At 44.4% G+C, this 17,247-nt stretch overlaps 1 protein-coding gene across 1 annotated transcript in view; it reads left to right on the top strand.

The window, feature by feature from the left end:
- The first annotated feature begins 5,785 nt into the window (after positions 1–5,785).
- The window catches only part of KCNJ4 (potassium inwardly rectifying channel subfamily J member 4), a 46,600-nt gene continuing 35,138 nt past the window's right edge, over positions 5,786–17,247 (top strand). Inside the window, exon 1 of the mRNA XM_077339533.1 lies at positions 5,786–6,531. The gene's annotated coding sequence lies outside the window, so the exon portion shown is untranslated. The remainder of the gene's footprint in view (positions 6,532–17,247) is intronic.

The raw sequence follows: 17,247 nt of genomic DNA, 5'->3' as shown, positions 1-17,247 counted from the left end.
AGAATCTTCTTGGGGGACTCCTTTTGGAATGGAAGAACTCTTTCATAGAACTCATTTGCAAGGGATGTTCTAAAGGCTGTTTGTGGACAAAAGAAACTGCCTTCTATGGAGGTAAATCGTCAAAGTCAGTATTGTCTGCTCAGACTGCCAGTGTCTCTCTGGGGTCTCTGGTAGAAGTCCACCTCATTCTTTAAACTGCAAGTGCCATGGATCGAACTTTAGAGCTTCTGTATGACAAGGAGATGCTCTACCACTGAGCCACATACAGCTATGTTCAGCAGAAGGTTATGTTTGTTTGTTTGTTTATTTCCCACCACTCCTGAAGCCGGCTCATGGCGGGTCACCAAGTCCATAAAACCATTTAAAACCCCCATAAAAGGACATAAAACCCCTTACAACCATAACAATTCAATAAGATAAAATGGCGAAAAATATAAAACCATCCCACCCCCCCACGCTAACTACTCAAGGGGATGGCAGGAAGGAGATCTGAATAGTTGAGTGTAAAATAGTACCAGGTGTTAGTAGCACTGACAATGAGATGGAAAGTAACATAAAATAGAATAGCATAGCATAGAAAAGGGGGACCTCTTGATCTTCTGCACCGACCCTGGCCTCAACCATAGACCTGGCAGAAGAACTCCGTCTTGCAGGCCCTGTGGAATGCTGAAAGATCCCACAGGGCCCACAGCTCTCCCGGGAGCTCATTCCACCAGGACGGAGCCAGGACTGAAAAGGCTGTGGCCCTGGTTGAGGCCAGGCGTGCTTCCCTGGGGCCGGGAACCTTCCTGTTTTATACTTGCAGTCATTTTTCAAATGATGTCTCTAGGAGGTGATTCATGTCATTTGGGGGGGGGGATGCCTTGGTCTTTTTCACTGTCACTGGCTTGAAAGTTTTTGATGGCAGCCATGTCAGGCTGTAGTGGAGCAGTGCCACAGGGCTTGAATCTACGAACAGACCAATGTCTTAATGCCACAGACCAAGCACATTTCAATGTTGCCGCCTTTATCAGTGATGTGGCATATATACAACTAAAGTATATGAGAAATGTACAATGAATTTGTAATATATTAGCTCCTTTACATAGAGTGAACCAATGACCAAACACGTTCCAGCACTGCCACATTTATCAGCGGTCTGGTGTACATGTAAGTATAGCATACAAGAAATGTACAATGAATTTCATAATATATTAGCTCCTTTACATAGACAGAACAGACATAGAAGCCGCTGGAAATGCTAAAAGTTATCTGAGCCATGGAATGAAGAAAGAAGCAGCAGATATTTACTGCTGGGTAAGTGTGGGCTATTCCCCCCCCCCATCAACTGAGTTAGACGCAGGACGCTAGTATTTTAATTCGTTCTGAATTTTCATATAAGAATTGATTCATAGGTCATGTAGGAGCTCCGTGCTTGTGGCAGATACCTTGACTAATGTTATTGTTGCCTATGACTAGTCCTAGACCTATTCCGCACACATAGGATAATGCACTTTCCATGCACTTTAGAAATAGATTTTCCTGTTCCGCACAGAAAAATCCAGCTGCCAAATCATATTGAAAGTACATTATACTAGATGTGCAGAATGAGCCCAGGATTGCAGCTGGAGGGACATCAAAACTAAAGCTTCTGTAAGCGGTAAACTACTCAGCCAGCCAGTATAATGTAGTGACCAGTATGTCAGAATAGGGCTGAGAAGATATGAGTTCAAATCCCAACTCAGGCATGAAGCTAACTGGGTGCACCACTAGTGTCTTTCACATGGGGATGGGATCTTATGGTGTCCCAATTGCTGGTGCAGCTTCAGATAATGTGCAGCAGAGATGGGGCTTCCACATAGCCGGTTTTTTTAGTGGTATTCATGCCCCAATTATGCTAGTAGCTGCTAACCCCCTTTCCTAGGACACCAGGGCTTTTGCATTTTTTAAATATACCATTGCAACAATAGGTGTAGTGGGTTTTTTCTTTCCCTATTTCATAGGGAGATTAAACAGAGGAGAGGAGAATTGTATTTGCCACCCTGGGCTCCTCAGAGGAAAAATGAGATATAAATGTCTAGACGGAAAGATCTACTTGTCAAAATCCACCACAGCCTGAGGGAATGAGTGGTGGCTCTGAGTCTGGTATAGGGTTGCCAGACCCCCTAGTGGAGGTGGCAGTTCCACACCATCAGGCCATGGCGCCCAGCTTCTAATCAGTAGAAAAAAGAAGTCCCAGGATGCATTGCTGGCATCACGCAGGAGGTGATGTCATCACCAGCAATTTGCAGGCGATACTCTGGTATTTGGGCAAAAACTCTGTGGTAGAAGCTGGTTTTACCATAGAGTTTTGCCCAAATATCAGAGCATCACCCAGAAGTCACTGGCATGATGGTGTTGCTTCCTATGCAATGTTGGTGTCATGGCCTTGGCCTTTCTTTTTATCCTGATAAGTCCCCCCCCATCTCCTGCCAGTTGCTAGTTATGTGTGAGCTTTCAGAAGATAAAGCTTTCTCTTTAGCGTGAACTGTTCACATTCTTCTGCTTTCTTACAGAAAAACCGAGAGTTTGCTCCCTAAGCCTTCTTTCTAATAAGGAACAGAAGAAGATTCTGAAACAATTGGGAAGTTTCCTTTTCTCTGGAACAGAATGTAGAAGCAGAATATCAATTTCCTTGGGAGCTAAGGGTTTTCGCCACAAGCCATTCCTTTCCAAACTACAAGAAGAAGAAAAAAAGAATGTCAAAGTTCTAAAATGTATAAAGGTATCTCATAACTAACTGAAAAAACAAACATAAAATTAGTTAAACAACAAAATAGTAGAACAAATGCAGCGGCTAGAAGAACAAACATTAGGGTGTCCCTAAAAGATCTCATCTAAGGCAAAATAAAAGTTTCTTCAAGAAAAAAGAAAAATCACTTCTTCAGATACCAGAGAAAAATGTGCATGCACACAAAAGGTTATACCTTAAATAAAATGTTTTTGGTCTTAAAAGTGCCACTGGACCATAACAAAAGCAGGTGTTTCTGGGTAGGTTCAGTGTACACACTATTGTCTAAGTGGCCTTTATCACTTTCCCACCGAAGGCAGTGTCAACAGAAGCCCACGTGGCAACTTTATAGTGCCCATTAAAAGTATGGATAGCTGACCAGGTTATAATTATTGGCCTGTAAATTTCTAACAAGTAAATGTTGCCACAGCAAGGGGCAACTTCCCTAACACAGTGGCCAGAAATCATTTAATGAACATTTTCTTATCCGGATAATGTTGGCAAGGTAAACTAATATTAATTAGTAACACAAAATGCAGTTGTACCATTAATTCTTAGGGTGCTGTTTGACTTTAAGAATATGTAATGTCTTTTGGGGGGGATGTTTAGGATTAAGTCAGAGAAAGAGAGAGAGAGAGAACTCTCATGGTGGTGTATGAATGGCTGACTTCTCCTTAAGGCAGGACAAAGGATTCCCTTGGGAAACTTCATGACCACAGAAAATGTGGCACCTCAGGAAGTTACTAGAAGTATAGTCTTTTGAGAAATGAATATTATGGGAACTTGGTCTAAAAATTTAAAAGGAACTTCAGCCAATGTTTTGAATGTTTATTGTTTGTTTAATATCTTTTATCCTGCTCTTCCTTCAAGGATCTGAGACTGCAGTACATTTTCCTCTCTTCATTTTATTCTCACAATAATTCTGTGTGGTAGGTGGGGGTGAAGGACAGATCATCTAGGCTTCATGACAAATAGGGATATGAATCTGGGTGTCCCACTTGTAGCCGAACACTTGAACCATTATACCACATTCCAGTTAGGAAATTAATAGATCATGAGCAGACCTAGGTGAGGGTAAAGGTTATGCTTAATGTTAAGGTGATCTAAGACAGTTTCCAGCCTCTTACAGGAGAGACTGGAACTCATAATGGCTCCCTGGAATTTGGAGACTGATTCAGACTTGAAGCTCTGCATCTCCTGCTTTTCACTTGTCCGCTCCCCTTTTTCAGCTTTCTGTCTCTGCTCTGTGGACAGCTTCAGAGAGCTCAGAGCAAGGCCTCTTGTCTCTGAAGAAAAATAAATTCCTTGTCAAGAAATTGTCATTTTATCCTCATCTTCCATCCCAGAGAAAGAGGACTTCCCAGTTGCTCTGGAATGTCATCTTGATTTTGACTGAGAACTTCTGGGCGGAAAGGGGGACAAGGAAGAAACACTTAAATTCTGCTTCATTTTTCTACAATTTTATTTTGTCACAGCTGAGAGGTATGGGTTAAGGGCGGTTAGTATAAAATAACTCATTGTGAAAAACTTGATACCAGTATCAGAAGAGTATGCAGCTCCCCCCCTCCCTTATCATACAGCATTGGTATGACCAAAAACTACCTAGGCTGACCAAAAACTACCTAGGCTGACGACAAGATCTGACAGCTGTTTCCTGCTTGGTTGTTCCTTTAAAAAATCCCAACATGATCATTGGGAGCCAGTTGTGTGGAGGCCTCAAGCCACTAGGCCAGTTTACCACAGCTCCATGCCAGAAGGAAGTAGGCATGGGTCCACAGCTGGGATACATTGCATGTGACAGCGTAGAAGTATCACCATCACAAATGATTGGGGCTATGTTAGAATTAACAAATCGACTGAAAGACTCAACCCTTTAAAAATGAAAATCCAAACAATATCCCTAGTGCAGAAATGGTGTCACTGCAAGTGGCCGTATATCCACACACTGGTGCACCCAGATTGCCATTCAGGCCATATTTTGGGATTTTACATTCAGTTTCTCAGGAAGCTGAGAAACTATTGACCGATTATGCACAGCAGTGGCTGCCCTGGGCCACTGCCAGTTCCTTGTGGTGGGGTAGCATACCCCGCTGCTTCCTAAGTACTCATGGGGGCTGGACTCCCTCCGCACACGCAGACTACCCTGATATTGTGCATGCACACGCACAGCCCCAGGGCCAGAAGAGCCTATTGTGGCGTGTGGCAGCAGTGGGAGCGAGGGGTATGGGGGCCCCACTCCATTGCGGGGTGGGAAGTCACCCAGTTCGGTGCTGCGCTGCACAATGCTGTCCAGGGTGTGCAATGTCCCTGCAGGTTGGGGGAGGAGCTGGGCCCAAAGGACTGGATCTTCCATTATGCATAGGGCTGGGCCGGCAGAGTAGTGGATGGTGACCGTGGCAACACAGGCAACGCACAAGTATTTGCTTTCCCTTACCACAGGCTATCCGAGGCCCTGAGTCAGGCCAGGGGTGGATGGCGGCCGGGATAGCGGTGATGTCATGCATAATCAGGGATTAGCCAACCCAGACTTCCTGCTCCATGCATAATTGGTCACAGTGAGCCAAGATAAGATGTTCACTTGAGGCAGCAAATTTTGGCAGCCAGTAAGGCTCTTAAACAGCTCCCCCCCATCAATGTCTGTCAATGGCTAATAGCCATAGTGATAAAAAGACTGGAACCCTCCAAATCAGGAGGCAACATCATGCTCTGTGTGTGTATTGATCCTCCAGGTCAACTGGTTGACAAGTCTGAAACAGGATGCTAGACTGAATGTACCAGGAGTGTGCTTCACCAGAGCTTTTCTGTTATTGTATTATGTTCCCATTGATTTCCATTAGGTTTGCTTTGCAACAGAGGGCTTCCCATGCTCTGAGTTTAATAGCAGGAGGGGACATACCCTATCGTTTTTTTTGTTTGTTTCTTTGTTTTTGATTCAGGCACCAAAGTATCTTGGCTTGATCATATAGAATGATGTCACAGAAAAGACACCCAGGGAGAAGGTTCTGGAAGTGATAGAATTTGAGGACTTCCCTGAGACTGATTTGAGGTGCCACAGTTAGAAAGTAAATAAAACTCTGGAAAGGGGTGTATACATTTTCGGGAATGAATGGCAAACATCTTCAGGCCACAGCATTCCACACAAAGATGCCATTTTCCTATTAATGTTTCCATTAATTGCTTCTGTCTCTCCCCATTGCTGCATCTGCAGCGTGTATCCATGGTTCTGAGATCACATGCATGGATGGGTTAAAGTAGTGGAAGGCTGTGGGATTCTAGCGGAGTGACTGACTTCTTAGCTACCGACTGCACAGTAATCAAAGAACAGGAGACAAGCAATTTGAGAGGAAGACGGAGACGGAGAGAGAAAAAGAGAGACCGTGGAACAGGAGAAGAGTAAGAGAAGCAGCAGGAGTATAAAACAGAAGGAGGGAAAGGGAGAAGCTGAAAAAGAAGCACCATTCTACGAGTCTGTGGGAAAAGCTGCAAATTCAAGGATCAGAACAATCTACATAGGGACAAAAATGTCAAAATCAGAGAAGTGTCAAAACAAAGAGGAGTGGAGAAGCAGGTAGAAAAACCAGTGAAGGAAAGTTGGAGAAAGACCAAGAGCAGGGAGAAATCTGGAAAGCTACGTGGAACACAATCAAGGGAGATGGTAAAGGAGAGAGAACTATTTTGTGGGATTTAACCCAAACTGGATGGGATGAGGCAGTTCTTTCTTTGCCTTTCTCTTGTAACTGGATTTGCAGCGCCCAAATGGGAAATAGCTAACTGCAGAGCAGGTAAGAAGAGATCCTTAGCTGTTATTGTTACATTTAGATTGTATCAAATGCATTTTTCTGGGAGGGGTATATGTGTATGCAAGTGTAGATCTTTGCAGGCATGTCTGTAAAAAGGAAGGCACAATGAATTTACTTTTGGCTGCGCTCCTATGCCTAGTTAGGCTGCCCATATCCCACTGAAGCACTGCCCTGTGCCTTTCGCTCATTGTACTCAGAGACATTTACTTGCATTATTTTTACTCCTGGGAAATTTGGTGTTAGAATATATATTGAACTAACTACATATTCTGTATGCTCCAAAAGAGTTGTGTTGTTGTTGTTGCTGTTTTTAAATCTTGGCTTTGAAACTCATTTTTGTAGCGGGAACCTGCACTTTTCAAAGTAGTCACTTCTCCAGGGGTCTCTGTGGTTTCAGCAGGGTGGATTTGGAATGAGGGTAATTATGGTGGGCACAGCCAGACCCCAAGGTTGTGGGGAAAACAGAAAGAAGTGCCAGGATTTTGCTGAAATCTCGGGCATATCAAAGTTTTCTCTGGGACTAGAACCCCTGAGCATTTCTCTCCCTCTCTTTCTTCCACCCCCACAACCACATGCAAGCTGCCACTGTTTATCTTGATACCGCTTGCCTCTTTGTTTTACCCTATTAAGGTCACACATTCTTTGTCTGATAATTGATAGATATGAGTCCTCAGATTTTAGAGTTTATTGAAAGAAGCTTCAATCTCTAGCCCTTTAAAGGAACTCAAACGAACTGGCACTTATTCCAGAAAGGAGATTGGAGCCCACACGTGGTCTCAGACTGTGTATCTCCGCTGTCACATTTGCAGTTCTAATGTAGAAAGGATCAGGAGAAGAGGGATCCTAAGTCCTTTCTAGCCAACCATGCAGAGTGTATGTGGGTAGCAGCCCTACCCTTAACCCCAGATGCCCTCCAGTAGAGGAATGATGGAACCTTCTCATGTTTCCCTATGCTTTAGCACTGATATGATTTACTCAGCCTTTGGCCTCGGTGAACAGGTTGGAAAAGTCTAACATGTTGTTGTACTTTATGGACTGTTTAAATAAGGATAAAGAATGCTTTTAGGACTAAGGGCCCTTCAAAGTGCATCTTTCAGTCCCTGTTAAAAGTGAAATATGATGTGGCAAGGAGATGCTTGGAGCGAATATCACTGATTCCTTTTTGCAGACTGCAGGGCCCCATTTGGCCCCATTACCACTCTTGTTTGGCACCACGGACAGATAGGAACCTCTTCTTGTGAGGAAATGGTCTGGACTTCCACGTGATTTGTGAGTATCAGGTGAAAGATCTATCTAATCTAATTGGATGTACAACAGATGGATGGATGGATCTATCCATTGCAGGCAGGTAGGTAGATGATGGACAGACAGAAAGACAGACAGATAGATAGATGACACATGCACATAGTACGGAAATCTATGGACCTAATGACAATGGCATTAAGAATTCTGATTAGAAATTGATTCATGTTGCTGATATAGTAGGTTAGACTGACAGGCTCATAGTTTGAAACCAGATAACAGAATTTTTGATGTCAGCCTAGTTAAGAATAAGCTTTTGACCCAAGAAAGGAGGGCTTCACATATGGGCAAACATTGAGTGTATTTAATAGTAGTGTTATGTTGGCATGATGACTATTATTTATTTTATTTATTTATTGACTGCCATTCCCAGACCAAGCCAGCTTGTGGCGGTTTACAATAAAGCCCTGGTAAAATAACAATAAAATACCATTATAAAACCCCTGGCATTATAATCCCTATGCATCCCTCTCAACGCCCCAGTCCAGTGCAGGATGAAAATGTCCTTCATCTACACTCCCTGCACGGCTGGCCTCAGGGGGGAAGGGGCACCTCTTGTCCTGGATGTACTGGGCATCATCCATCTTGCATGCCCTGCAGAACTGCACCAGCTGGGTCAAGGCCCTCAGCTCTTCCAGGAACTCATTCCACCAGGTTGGAGCCAGGACCAAGAAGGTCTTGGCCCCAGTTGAGGCCAGGCACACCTCCCGTGGGCATCAATTTAGTTGTGTTTGAACATAAGAAAAGCCCTATTGGATCAGGCCAATGGTCCATCTAGTCCAGCATCTAGTCTCACACAGTGGCCAATCAGTTCCTCTGGAGGGCCAACAACAGGGCACAGAGGACAAGGCCTTCCCCTCATATTGCCTCCTGGCCCTGGAATTCAGAGGACTAGTGCCTCAGAATGTGGAGGCCCCTCTCATTTATCATGGCTAGTAGCCATTGACAGGCTTATCCTTCATGAATCAATTGACCATTTCCACACCATTTCCATAACATGAGCTGGGAAGGAGGTGAAGGGACAGGTGATCTGGAAGCCTTCTCCTGATCATACAGGGATCTGAGCACCTTGTTTTAAAGCCAAGCATTTACACAAAATGTCATTTTAGGCTCCAGTTATCATGCTCAGGGCCTCCGAAATCCACCCAGATAGAAATAAACTGCAAAAGAACATTAATTCCTAAAAGAAGTGGAATGATGTATCGTTCTGGTGTTTCTCCATAGCAATGGGGCCGTGTTGATTTTTATTACGAATACAGGTGTGTTGTGACATTACCACATAGCAATGCAGAAGTGCTTTTAAATTTTTTTTGGGGGGGGGGTGAAAGTTTCAGTCCACTAGAGAACTGCTGTGCTGTGATTTACTGTGCTGTGATTTTACTGTGCAGCGGTAAAAAAGGTGAATGCCATTTTGGACTGTATCAACAGGGACATCACATCAAAATCACAAAATGTCATAGTCCCATTGTATACGGCACTAGTCAGACCATACCTGGAGTACTGTGTGCAGTTCTGGAGGCCTCAGTTCAAGAAGGACATAGATAAAATTGAAACGGTACAGTGGAGAGCGACGATGATCTGGGGCCAAGGGACCAAGCCCTATGAAGATAGGTTGAGGGACTTGGGAATGTTTAGCCTGGAGAAAAGGAGGTTGAGAGGGGACATGATAGCCCTCTTTAAGTATTTGAAAGGTTGTCACTTGGAGGAGGGCTGGATGCTGTTTCCGTTGGCTGCAGAGGAGAGGACACACAGTAATGGGTTTAAACTACAAGTACAACGATATAGGCTAGATATCAGGGGGGGAAATTCACAGTCAGTGTAGTTCAGCAGTGGAATAGGCTGCCTAAGGAGGTGGTGAGCTCCGCCTCACTGGCAGTCTTCAAGCAAAGGTTGGATACACACTTTTCTTGGATGCTTTAGGATGCTTAGGGCTGATCCTGCGTAGAGCAGGGGGTTGGACTAGATGGCCTGTATGGCCCCTTCCAACTCTATGATTCTATGATTCTATGATTGGTGACTTGCTGTGATTGAAAAGCCAAGGAACAGAGGGAGAAGTTCAGCTTGTTTTCCCTTGCAGCCTCATCAGCGGGCAAAAAGTCGTGACAGGGCAGAGGGAAAACGCGGGAGGGGTCTCCCCATGAGGAGGGCTGCAAATACAAGATTTACCATCCTGCATTTGCAAGCAGGAAGCCACTCGTGTTTTACCCCTCCATGCGTAAACGGTCATCTAATCCCCCTTTAAAGCTGTTTATTCCTCTGGCAGCCAGTTCCACGTTTTAATTACTCTCTGTGTACTCTAGCATTTCCTTTTGTTCATACTAAATCTACTGCCCATCAGTTTCACTGGATGTCCTCAATTACTAGCATTCTGGGAGAGGGAGAAAAATGTGTTTGTCAACTCAGTCATTTGACCCAAAGGTTAGCTGGGTGGGTGGGAAACTATGAGCAAATCCACCTCCTTGTTGGCTGATTGAAGGCAGAACCACACTGGTAACTGACATAAGAAGAAGATACTCTGAGATGTGGGAGTTTCTTGGTTCAAATCATACCTTTGCCTTGAGCTCATTAGGTGGCCTTAGACAGGCTGTTTACTCTTTCAGCGTCACCCTCTACAACATGGGTTAATAATAATAGTCTACTGTACTAGGCCGTTGTAAGATAGCAATTGTAAATATGTAAAGCACTTTGAATACTAGGCCTTCTATATAAGGAGAACTGTATAGTGGGATTAAGGTAATTATAGAGCCTACCAGCAAAAACATCTGGTTTATGCAAGGAAGAAAGTTTCATAATTATTAAAAGGTGCAGAAGAATAAAGTATGCACCGTTCAGACTTTTAAACGGAGAAATATGAAGTTAATGGAAGCACAGATACTAATTAACCTCTTGAAATCCCATTGATTACTTTTTGGATCCTGCTATTGACCCCCTAAAGTTGTCTTTGGAAAGAGTGTATTGTTTGATGCTGTGAAATGCAGGACAGAACTGGATACCAACATGCTGATAATTCCTGGCCCTACAGAGGTCTATTCAACTTGACTAGGGCCAGGGCCAAGAAGGAATGGTGGGATGAGTTGCCAGATACGGGCCCTGATGGAGCTATCAAAGTTCTGCAGGGCCTTGAAAATGGCACTCTCCCACCAGGCCTATGGTTGAGACCATGACAGTCTAAAATCTATTTGGGCCTCCCCTTTCCTTTCCTTTCCTTTATTTTCCTTTCCTTTCCTTTCCTTTCCTTTCCTTTCCTTTCCTTTCCTTTCCATTCCATTCCATTTTCCAGTGTTCTTCTCTCCTCTAAGGGAACCCATCAGAGAATGACTAACCTGACAGTGGAGAGAGATGGGTAGGTGTGGGGTAGGTAACTTTTAGTATTGTTATAGTTTTAGGATGGTTTTATTGATGTTGATGATTTTTTAAAAAGTTATTTGATCCTGTGAACTGTGCTGAGCCCATCCATGAGGAGGGGCAGTATACAAACTTAATAAATGAATAAACTTCATAGCCTCACTAACTATATCCACAGCTCCTGGAACCAATCTATTCCCTACAAAGCTGGGTGTGTCTGTGTGGATTTAAATTAAAGCAGAACCAAGCCAGGAGTCTGGTCATAAAGTTCCACCAGAAGCAAAATTGCTAAAGCAGGCAGTGGGGGTGTGGGGGGGGGCACGAAAGAGAGGAGGAAGGGCTCAGTCATCCCCCCCCCGCACCTAAGCATGAAAACCTTTAATTCATCCCCATCCTGCTGTTGTTTGGGGGTGATTCAGCAGCAGATCCAGTTCTGCTCTGGGACCTGACACCATCACGCAGCTAATTTTGTCTATAGAGCCCGGAGTGGGAGATAGTAAGGTTTTGTGAGTTTGGCACATGACACAGCACAAAAGCAGCAATTAAGAAGTCTTTGAAGACAATTTTAAATTATTGGGCAGTGTTGACGTTTAATGGTTGGCTCCCTCTAAAGATCTACAGAGTGGGAAGCGAGAAAGATGGGGCTGATCCCCTAAGATTGGACTACTATTTAGCTAGGGTGGTGGAATTTCATACATCTATGTTTCTGGCAATGTTAGGGTTGCTGACTCTGGGCTGGGAAATGCCTGGAGATTTTGCAGGTGGATCCTGGGGAGAGCAGGGTTTCGGGAGGGGAAGGATCTCAACGGGGAACAATGCCATGGAGTCCACTGTCCAAAGTAACCTTTTCTCCAGGGAAACTGATCTCTGTAGTCTGGAGGTCAGTTGTAAAAACAGGACATTTGCAAGGCCCCACTTGGACCTTGACCATCTTAAATATACCAGTTTTACACATTGACTCAGTATTATTAACAACTAGTTGAGGACATGTGAGGAACTGCCATGCAGGGGAAATGAGTAATTGGTGAAAATCCCCCCTCCCACACCAATCCAAATCTTCCTTCTGTCAGGGTTGGGCCTGCTAAACCCTAATTTATTAGGCCTATTTTGACACCCTCCTTGCTACCGTGGGCTTGGGTCTTTAGAAGGCCAATATTCCTCTCTCCCCCGTGTTAATTTATCTTAATGTTCAAGTGCCCTCAATGTTCCATGCTTCCTGGAGGTCACTGTGCTTGCTCCGACCTCATTAGATTATGATGTGTCTGCATTTCTTCTTTTTCAGATTTACAAGTAATATTATGCTGAATATTCTTCTGTGCAGAAATTCCACCTTGTCCTTGTGGTCCCTTTTTACTGTCCTACTGATGGTCCAACATGGAGTTCACTGTTAGAAACTGTGAATAAATAGATCACTAGGTTTGCTTTCCATAGACTTCATTTGACCTGTGCTATTTGACCCGTCCTGGTAACATTGCTATGGATATGATTAGGTATAAATCAATAACTGCAGATATTCTGGGTGCACTTCTTTCTTTCTTTCTTTCTTTCTTTCTTTCTTTCTTTCTTTCTTTCTTTCTTTCTTTCTTTCTTTCTTTCTTTCTTTCTTTCTTCCTTCCTTCCTTCCTTCCTTCCTTCCTTCCTTCCTTCCTTCCTTCCTTCCTTCCTTCCTTTCTTCACATTATAGCCTTGAATCAAAGCCAGGACAGTGCTTTTGAACCTTCCCAAGAATCTTTCCCTTTCTTCCATTGCTAAAATCCAAGATTGTGCCTCTACTGATTTCTTGAGACTCATAAGAAGTGGGGAACTCTGCTTCTTTGACCCTTTTCTGTGGAACGTTTCTCAATGAATGTGAGAATGGAAACTTTATCTTTATGGGTTTACGTAAGAGCAGTTCAATAAAGCAAAAACTAGGTGCCAGATGAGGATTTGAAAGGTCCTCTGGTGCCTTCAGAATGGATGACTCATTAGAGCATGAGACCTACTGTATATAGCTTCTGACAATGGTAATAATTACACAGGAGAGAACAAATATTTTAAAGAGTAATTCTGGTGGGGATGAAAATAGGCAAGCGAAGAGAAGCAGATGGAGTGAATACAAGAAAGGGAGATGATGGGATCAAGGGCCTTCTTTCCTTCTTAGTTTCCCTTCTTCCATCCCTACCATCCTCCTTCTCTTTGCTTTTCCCTGCCATCTCTTTCCCAGGACCAAAACTGTTGTGTACCATCTGTTGTTTCTTTTATGAGACTGTCATAGACAACAAAATCCAGACATCAATATAATTTAAAGTGCAACAAAATGGGAATGCTAAAAAAAGAGATGTGACATTTTTGAGGTGCTGGCAAAGTGTTTCACTTCTTACTGGCTAGGCTTCCTTTCCAACCTGATAAAACACCTTGTCCTCTCAGCTCAGGTACTTAGACATACTCAAGCATTGTTCCCTATGTCCTTCTTCAGCACTTTGCTGGGGAGTCTTTTGGTACTCTCCTGTCTGTGGGATTCCTTTGAGCTCTGGGGAATGTATTTGTGCCATAGTGCTTATGTTCTATGTTTTCTGATGCTCTTTTCTTTGTTTTCTGGTGCTATAGGCTTCTGCAATTAGGCCCACGCACACAAAATAAAATATCATTAGCACTCCTTGCTCAATCCCATAACATCTTATATTATAGAACCACTCTTCTGTCCATCACTGCCAATACTCACCACGATTCCATTCGAGTTTGAACCAAGCTGGCTAGCTGTAACAGAATACAGTGGAGCCCCACTAGAATTCATTATTCTTATCCACATTCATTAATTTATCTTTATCAGTATCTATCGCCATTCCTAGCAATGCTGGCTCATGCCGGTTTACATATGATGAATATTAATGGGGCAGACATAGTCTAATACATAATTCTGACCCCAGGAGAGGGGGAGCAGCCTGGTCTTATCACCCCGGTCCTTCTACCCGGCTTCAACCAACCGCTTGTTGGAAAAGCTTCGTTTTGCAGGTCATGCGGAACCCAGAGAGCTCCGACAGGGCCTGCAGTTCATCTGGGAGTCCATTCCACCAGGTAGGGGCCAGGACTGAAAAGGCCCTGGCCCTGGTCGAGGCCAGGCATACTTCCCGGAGCCCCAGGATCATCAGCAGAGTCATACCCGCTGAGTGAAGAGCCCGGTGGGGAGCATGAGGAGATAAGCGGTCCTGCAAGTGAGTAGGACTCAAGCCGTGTGTAGCTTAAAGGTCAAAAACAATACCTTGAACTTGATCCAAAATCAGATTGGCAACCAATGTATTAGTGGGCAAGGCACAAAGCATGTTCACGTATGACTCCACCCTCTGATGTTTCCCTGTCCAGTAGCTGTTTCCCATTTCTTTGCTGGACCCTGTCACATAGTGGATGACTGAGGCCAAGGCCTGTCTACTTTACTATAACTCTGTGAGGTTAATTCTTACTTTCCCCATTTTTACAGCTAAAGACTGAGAAATGAGATTTGCCTAGTGACTCCATAGCTGAGGAGGATTTTGAACCCAAGATCCCCGTGTTCATAAACATCCTGTCTACTAAACTGCCGAGAAATTGTCATCAGCTTTTAACCAGTTAATATTTACTTCTCTAAGCAGGTTCTGAATAGCGAGTACTTTGCCCTCATTTAGCTGTATTAGTCTAATTAAACAAATTAGTCTGTGACCACTTGTACTTTAGAAATCAGTTCCTTATTCATAAATGCTCAGCTTCCCAGACAACAGCTAAAACTGATTTGTTTTTGTCTGTTTTTTTAGACGATAAAAATATTCTTGGCAGCACTCAGCTCTGCCATAGCAGTCTGCCGACAGGTTACATTAAAATCAGATGCACACATTGTTGCTTCTGCATGCCTTGCAGACAAGGATAAAAAGACAGAAATTGCTTTAAATTGCAGGTGGACAAACGTGACAAGAAAATTAAAAGCTATTTTGATTAACGGAGTGAATTTTTTCAAGCTTGTGCTGAAATCTTTGGAGATTGTTTTAAGCTCAAAAGCGTCTGAGGACCATTCCACTAATAAAGCACTAATGGCAATTTTAGCACTGCAGGTTCATCCTGTGAATTCTATGGGAATTCATGGCTGTGGAGGTGAATCTTGCTTGGCTGTATTCTTGCCATGTTCTCTGACTATACGGGACACTAAATTGGCCTTGAGGGTGTGATGAACATAGCAGATCAACCCAGAGTCAGTCTCCATGAAATTTTAGTGTTGTCCTGTCACGTTAAGGGTCCCACCCCTAAAGTTGGGTGCCCTTTCTGAAGACGAATTCAATAATAGAAGCTGCTCATGGCTTTTCAAAAGCTCCAATTCAGTATGAGGTTTCTTCTTCCATTGTATTTCCATGCCAGGAAAATATGGATTTTTTCCGTTTCCAGCACACGTAGCAGGCCTACCAAAAAAAGAAAACGACGACCATCAGAGAAACATTGTACTCCCACCTCTACACACCCCCCCCCAAAAAAGTTGAGAATTATATAGGGTGGGATGATCCTGTACTGATTCTGTTCCCATGGCAGTACAGCTGGTGGGACTAATAATCCATTTAAGGTTCCACTGCTGGACAAGTGAACAATGCACTGAATAATGTTACGGTTTATGGTGCACATCTGATGTGCAGTTCATCTGCACGTTTTTGCCAGTTCATAAAGAGCATTTGAGTCTGGCCGCCTTCTTCCTTCCTCCAGTTTCTTTGCCTTGATTCTTATGTACTGGATATATTTCAGGGCATGCTGTGCACTCATTAAATTACCACCTCACAGTATTTGTGCAATTATGTCACACATCCCTGGTGCAAAAATTGAGATGTGAGAGGGGGTACCAAGGAAAAGTGTAAGGAAACCCTACAAGATGAGGATTTTGATATCTGATATACAGGGCATCTTCCATTGTGCTTCCTCCTCCCCCCCCCCCCCGGCAGTGGCACGACCTTCCCCCTGAGCCCAGAAGCGCACCTGCAGCCTCCTTGAAAGCTGGACTCTGAGGCATTGTACAATTTTGATGTCTCACCTCCAAAACTCCAGGAATATTTCCAACCCAGGGTTAGCCAACCTCCAGGTGGGGCCTGGAGAGCTCCTGGAATTACAGCTCATCTTCATAGTATAAAGATCAGCACCCCAGGCAGAAAGGGCTACTTTGGACAGGGTTGTGGTAGAAAAGAAACATTTAAGGCCTCCCACAAAGGTTGTTTTTGAATTGAAAGACTTGAGGCCCACTGCACAAGGTTGTTGTGCAGATGAAACAGGAGACAAAAGAACCTCTGCAACAGCATCCAGTTTCATCTGCAGAATAGCGCTGTGCAGTGGCCTCAAATCAGCAGAGAGTTGCAAAGAAGAAATACACATGGCTTGGCTGTGTCTAACCCCCGGCTAGAGCAGTATTTTAAGTGAGAAGGGGCTTTTATGTGGCCTCCCTGTCAGCTGTTTGGCAGAAGGAGAAATTCACCCCCCCCCTTCAAAAGGAATGCCCTCAGGCCCCCCTTTGTTGCTCTCGGAAATGGCTCCCTCCTATCAGTCATGGGCCGTCAGTGGCTCCTTTGCAGCAGGCCTGAAGGCAGGGGGAGGGAGGACACTCACCAGCCTCCTGCCTGCTCTGTCAGGGTTCTGAGGTAATTTACAGTTGGGCATGACAGTTAGGACAGCCTTGGGGTGAAAAGGGCTGGCACAGCCTGTCCAAACCTCTGTTCTCATCCCCCTCAGCAGCCCTACCGACCTCCTCTCCCTGCGGTGGTCAGGGGCAGTCTGGCAGTGATGTCTCCAGATTGCCCTTGGCTGGGCTGGGCAGGCTGGGTGGGAGGCACTTTGCTCTTTCCGATTGGCCCCTCACCCGACTGGCTGGAATTCTTGTCAGTCCAGGCGAGGGGCAGCGCCTTCCACTATCCTGGACTGGCCCCGCCACTTTTCTCCTCCCACTTAGGCCTTAACCAATTATTTATACCGCTTCCAGTGGTTTACAGATGTTCTTGTTGTTGTTATGTGCGAAGTCGTGTCCGACCCATCGCGACCCCATGGACAATGATCCTCCAGGCCTTCCTGTCCTCTACC

This window comes from Paroedura picta, chromosome 5 (assembly GCF_049243985.1).
Source record: "Paroedura picta isolate Pp20150507F chromosome 5, Ppicta_v3.0, whole genome shotgun sequence".
Classification (NCBI taxonomy): domain Eukaryota; kingdom Metazoa; phylum Chordata; class Lepidosauria; order Squamata; family Gekkonidae; genus Paroedura; species Paroedura picta.
Note: the sequence above shows the minus strand (reverse complement) of the source record. Positions and strands in the feature narration are given on the sequence as shown.